This window comes from Leiobunum rupestre, chromosome 4, assembly GCF_980474605.1.
Source record: "Leiobunum rupestre chromosome 4, qqLeiRupe1.1.hap1, whole genome shotgun sequence".
Lineage (NCBI taxonomy): Eukaryota > Metazoa > Arthropoda > Arachnida > Opiliones > Sclerosomatidae > Leiobunum > Leiobunum rupestre.
Window position 1 is genome coordinate 59,591,778 of NC_143387.1, and position 7,066 is coordinate 59,598,843.

A 7,066-nucleotide genomic window follows, 5' to 3' on the forward strand; every position below is an offset into this window, starting at 1 on the left:
CGCTTGTTGCTAAGTAATTCAGTTGATCATTATTAACTTATGTAAAATATAACTATGGGTATGACGCTTGTTGCTAAGTAATTCAGTTGATCATTAGTAACTTATGTAACATATAACTATGGGTATGACGCTTGTTGCTAAGTAATTCAGTTGATCATTAGTAACTTATGTAACATATAACTATGGGTATGACGCTTGTTGCTAAGTAATTCAGTTGATCATTAGTAACTTATGTAACATATAACTATGAGTATGACGCTTTGGAAATTTCGTTTTTTTATTTTCCAATTCAGGTAAAAAGAGAATACCATTGTGTTAATGCTAAGAAAATGTAAGTTGATGCTAGTGAACTCCACAAAGACCACGTTAAGGTCTCAAATTTGAAAAATATTATCTCCGGAAACGAAACGTGTTTTTTCAAATAGTCAAGTTCACGTTTCATTATATCATTATTTTTGCCTAAGTAAGCGTTAGTTTTAATTTCGAAAATGTTTTGAAATATCGCTAAGCCTCGGTCTCAAACGCTAAACAAGGAAGTGGGGAGATTACATTCCCCGAATGCCGCTACAGGATGACACTATTTCCATAATTTTGACGTCACTGTGAAGAAAGGGTGTAGTAAAATACTTACCTATATGTTATATTTATGGTTTTTCTTGTATTATAACTAACATAATGATAGTCTAGTTATTTCTCAAGGTCATTTTAGAATGTCCTTGAAGACATTGTTCAAAGCTACTTGGACGAGAATGTGGTGATACCTAGGAGCAAAAAACACTAGGAGAACGCGAGTAGCCTTTAAACACACTAACGCAGGGTTGTGTAGAAATTTCATTGGACGAACCTCTACGCTGAACGTTTTACGGGCGGGGGGGGGAGATAATTTCTGAATTTTCCCCTTCCGACGGCAGCAGGCGATAATGCGTCTAACCAATGAAAAATTTACACAAGAAAATGCATGACTTTTGACGGGTTGCGTTCTCCTTGTGTGGGGTGCAGTGTTTGTTGCTCCTATTTGATACGCACTTTTCTAATTAAAACCTAGTTTCTAAACCCAATGGATTGCGAGATAATTTTTTCACGACCCTGAACCGCGTTTTCAAGGTCATCTAATTTTTCAAACTTTAAAGATACCCACCATGATGAGTTTGTCCAGCAAATTTTGATAAAGTAACACGACTTGTTTTAGAGTTATTAACGCTTTCTTGCAATTTTCCCTTTTACGACCTTTGTGATTTTAGTAAAACATTTCTCGACTATCTATTGGTCAAATCCGATCGGGTTCAAGCTATTTCGACATAAAACGTGATGTGGAATATTTTTCTAATTGGAACCAACTATCTAACACTTACGGTTCTCGAGATAATTCTTGGATGACATTGAAGACATGGTTCAAGGGCGTCGACATTTTCATAGTAGGTGTTCCCCCTACACACTCTATGCGACCTGGAAATTTCAAATTTGTACCTAAAACAGATTTTGAGATATTCTCCCTGGTTCATTTTTAGTGGACAACCGGTATTTCCGCGTACAAAAATTTTCGTTTCCTCAACGTAACCCCTCCTTAAAAATGCTATGACGTAATTTGACGCAAAATAACGTAATAAGTGTTTCTATAGGTGGTTTCTTTTTACTTGTTCTTGGACTAAAGGTGTACTCTTTTAACCCTAAAACTAACTATTCGCCTGTTCCGTTACTGATAAATACTTTAAACTATTCGTCGGTTCCAGGATTTTAGGGCTACTCTTTTTACTCCTTCTGAAAAGGAGGTGTAAAGTGAGTAAATCGGATTTTGTCGTCTGCTAGCCCGAATTTATCTGCTGAAAAGGCCACAGGCAGCCATTTTGGAAAAACTATTTTACTCGGACTCAAACTATTCGCCACCACAGAATCAAAGTAAAATAAAGTCTTAGGGTTACTCTTCTTACCCTACTCCGAAATCCCAGAACCAGCGAAAAATACGGGAGGTCATGTGTAAATGTTTTTTCTACGTCACTAACTATAGTTATTGAAGATGGAGAGCAAGCGCTCGAGTCGATATAAATTTTGGAATTTGAAGTCCGTGTGCGAAACGCGCGTGCCAATAAAGTACATTTTATACATTAATTTTTTTGTATTATTTTGTGGAAACACCTATTCTGCGTTTGCAACATTTTCGAAAAGGTGGTTACGTAGAGAAGACGCGTTTCTCGGTTTCCGGTCGCGAATAGCTGACATGCAGAATCTTTTGTCTGTGGCTCATCTGTCAAAAAGGCTACGCATTGTAACCCGGCCACCTGAATTAAAGGCTTTAAAAGTCGCTCGATGACTTAGGCCTTGGGTATTAGCCTAGCTGATAATTATTATTATTATTATTATTATTATTTCTCAGGCATCGTTAGAACAATAATTAAAAAACAAATTATAACGCGTCGGTCTTTACGCCTCAGAACGTCTAACTGCACGCGCTTACCCTAAAGTGTAAAACCACCAAGCGGGTGAAAGGTCACACTTTTTTAGTGCCAATAGAAAAGAAGGGCAATAACCTTTCACCCGCTTTCCCATTGGTGAAATAGTTTAAACCCCTAGTACTCAGAGCGCTTTCCATCGCCCCGAAAGAAATAAACCATTGGAGAAAAGGAGCAGCTCCGAGACGGATTCACGTCTTCCATTGACCAGGCTGCTCTCTCGCGGATTGATCGCTCGGATCGCCAATGGGGCTTTAAAACCGTTTCAAAAATTCCTTTCGAATTTCACCTAGCTCCTCCCAATCTGTACCCCGTTTAATTTAATTTATCAATCTTTGCAATCCTCTTAACTTAACACCTCGTTAAATTTAAACGACTGTGTGCCTTTTAATTGCCAGAAATCGAAGATCGTACAGTTTAATAAAGTAAAGAATAATCACACATCGGGCATCCGTTCCCAATACAACCAACAAAAATCCGGTCAAGACTCTAATGATTTACTTTTGTAAGTATCCACGAGTCAAATTAACTTTATTTTAAGCAGAAGTTTCTTGATTACTTCCATCCTTGGAGAAAACGTCAGACAAGTAGTCGTGACGAAGCTCGAATACGCCGTTCGCACGGTGACATTCAGCAACGAAGCGATGGCTGAGATGATCAGGAACCACCCACGGTCACTCGAGTAATTAGCCTGAAGCCACAAAGCAAGTGGACTTTGACATTTAGAAGAATTGGGTCGAAATTTAGGGATCACGTAGAGATCTCTGATACTAACGTATCCACGAAGACCTCAAGACAAGAGATGTACTCTATTCCAGAAATATGCGCGTAACTAACCAATGCCCCAGAAGTCCGGATAAGGAAACGTTAAAGGCCGAGACCAGAGATTTCATTTTATCGTGCGCGAATTTAGACCCCCACAAAATTGAGTGACAGCGTCGACAGCTTGACCGACGGCTCTGACTGTATTTGAATAGAATATATACAATGAGCATCAAAAAAGAGGTAAACTACAATACATGGAATTGTCCAGATGGTCACTCCAGCTGTCAGAGCTGTCACTTAAGTTGTCAGAAATGTCAAGCAGTTGTCACTCGTCAAAGTTCAGGATAAGAGGGGTGGAAATTCGCTCTGGTCTCGGTCTTTAAGTCAATTTGTTATACCACCGCGATACGACTAAACTTGTCTGGAATTACATTCTTAAAAGCCAAATTCATCTCTGGGATTATAGTGTTCTACCATACGCACGGTTTCCATCAATTGTCTTTACGTGTGTTCGATTCTCTTTTCATAGGCTCAGAAATTCACGAATCGCTTTAATTAATTTAACACGCGAACGGAAGAAATGACATACTCACTAGTAATTTTAATAAACAATTAAGAGTATCTGTTCTGTTCAGCTTCATATTTGTACTGGGCTGATTGAACCTAATGACACTTATTTTTGAATGGAGGGGACATATTCGTGGCTAAATAAATCTGGCCAAAAACCTTAAGGTTAAAATTCGCAAGGTCCTCTGCCGAACACTACGTCCTAATATCTCAGCCCATGAGCGTAGTGAAATCAAACCATGGGCAAGGTCTTAAATTAGAAATATTGACTCGTTCTATATGGGCCTGTTCATAACTCTTGGTAAAAAAACCCGCATATCACGCTACTTGACATCAAATAAGCTAGACTTTGCGCGGCCTTTTTTTCATGATTTGCAAGATTTAATCATGAAAAAAAAAAGGCCGCGCAAGGTCTAGCGTATTTGATGTCATCTTTTCAGCCCCCTTAAACTTTAAAGTTTCGCCTTTTGAAACGTGACGAAGCGTCGAGCGAAGCGTTCTATACACTCTTTTACGCGCGTTTTCCCCCATCAAGGATCCCTCCCACGATTTCCTCCACAGGCAGTCGCCATAGACGTACTGCACGTAGCTCTACAGTAGAAATGGCTTTCCCCCAAAACCCGTTCTCTGGCTTGCAGTACGGTAAAGGCATCATCACATGAAATACGCGCATAAAAGAATCTATAGCTTAGGTCTAAATCGTCATGATAATACATGTAGATATAGCGGAGACACGAAACCACGGAAACAAACAGGTTCTGTTTGGACGCAATTCAAATATTTGATAAAATATTGTGGTGGGGATAAAGTGTTTCTTCATCAACTCGACGACGGTTAGGCACTGAGACGTATCCTTTGGAGCGCCACAATGGGACAGCAAGTGGAAGGTGGTCACCAATTTGTATGCATATCGGATAAGTAGTGTTTGCTCTAGAGCGGTCTGCAAGAAGAAGAAAGAAGAAGAAGATGAAAGTTTTTTTTTTGACATTTTGGCTATCTTAGAACTACGTCGCATTATTAGCATAACAGCCCTAGATTTATAGTTTTATTGTATGTTTTTCGTATGCGCCTGGTCTTTCCAATGGTATATTGCTTGAGATACAAGGGGCTTCGGGATAATACTAGCTCGGTCTCGAAAAGCTAGTCACTATCCCGGACCTTGCTGTGGGGACTACCGTCCCCTCTGATATACTTATTTTATTTAAAGATGGTTGTAACACTATTCTATAAATAAGTCTAGAAAGTGCTTTGCTACAACTTTCGATCGTTATTTAGATTGTATAGAGTAATACTCAAAAATGTACAAAATTCATTAGGGACTATTAAATGTATAAGTATACAATAAAATGTTATATGAGACCCAAAGGCACTAATCGCTCCATTTGCTATGGCTTCTGCGCAGGCAACAACAAGGACTTTTGTTTAATACGATCTTTAGTATTTGGCCGGAATGGTCGTGTATTAGGGCTCAAAAGTCTGACTGAAGACTTATTATTTCGTCATTTTCGAAAAGGTCAACAGCTTGAGAGTCAGCTAAAATTGTATACATCATTTATAAGAATAATTATTATTATAATTATTCCAAAAATTACCTCTCAAATGAAGATACATCTTAGCAGGACCATGGATTAAATAACCTTGCAGGACAGTCCTTGTACTTGCAATTGTAGTAGCTTTTTTACCGTCTTGCCGCTCGTCCGTTGTTTTCCGCAGAAAATTCGATAAAAAATACTAATTATGATAAGACTCGATTTTTGGAAGTTGAACGTTTGATATAAAATGTTGGAGTTATTAAAAATGTGTTAGATTCATAATTGTAAAAAGTACAATTTTTTTAGTTGGTAAAAAATGTTGGATGTTTTAATTATAATGTTGGAGCGATTAATAATATCAATATAGAAAATAAATTCACTTTTTTTAAAGTGCTCATTGAAGTAAACCGATAGGTTTACTGTTTATTCTTACCCTCGACTCCGCCTTTGAGAATCCTCACGTTTCCGAACTCACAAACCATTCGGTATTTAGTGCCTTTGAGTAGTTCTGGGATTTTAAACCTTAATTTTAAGGTCGTAAATGAAGTAATAATTTTTTTTGTTAAAAAACTACTCGTCGTAGACGAATTCAGAAATAACCACCAGATTCCTTACATATTATTTTCATATTTGAAAATTTCAGGAATTGTAGTTTGGACCTTCTCGATGAACGTAGGGTGGTGTGCCCTGGTGTCCGGGGTGAGCGTTCACCGCCAACTTAGAAAATGCTCGACAAAACCACCTGATTTATTTTGCCCTATATGCCACAAACCGTTTATCTCTTAGAAACCCACATGTATTTTTATCAGATAAACGGATATTTTACCTACATGAAATATATATATATACGAAATGTAACGTTAAAAGGAACCACCTGTGGACTGTAATGCAAAGGATGATAAAATTAGCGAATTAGTAGATTAGTCCATTCCTTTATATTGGTATTTGTCTGATTAATAACCTGCAAGTTATGAATTTTAAAAGATTGCGAAATTATCGGAAATAATTTATTGGCGGTTTTTGCAACTTATCATGCCAGTAACGCTCTCATGCGGCCAGAACTGCCCACATTAGAGCTCATAGAACATCTTTTCTGTCTGGGATGGCTAGCGCTATTTCTCCGGGCGTGGCAACTAGCTCAGGTGCACAATTTGACTTGGCTTTTTAACACCACGAGAGGACATTTACCCCTATCAAATAATCCACCCTGCAGAATAGCGTTGCGTCAGCTGATTTATGCGACTCTCGAACCTTACGCTCGGACGGGCACGGAAGGCACTGAAAGCATTGAGGCCTCTGTACCAGTAGCGTAGCCAGGATTTTGTTTCGGGGGGGGGGCACACCATTAAAAAAAAGTAAAAAAAGAAAAATATTTGTACGTACGACCATACGTTTCGGGGGGGGGCATGTGCCCCGAGCCCCCCCCCCCTGTACAGAGCGAGAAACTAGTCGTTATTTTAATTAAATCATTTTTATTGCGTAACTAAAGTGTTTTTTTAATTTTCATTTATTATACCTTGGGGACGAGACGGCGTAGCCGGCGAATCGTCAACAAGGTATATATAGGTAACGAAGGTTTTAACATTAGGCTGGGCTCGTAACGCTGATGCATGGGAAATTAACATGGGATTAACGCTATGGGAAAATCATAGTGACGTCATAGTTTTTTGGCGCGCGTGTAGCGTTAATACAGTTGGGCCGATGTGTTATAAGCGCTAGGTGCAAGGGTGCGTTGCGAACACTTTTCTGTGTTCG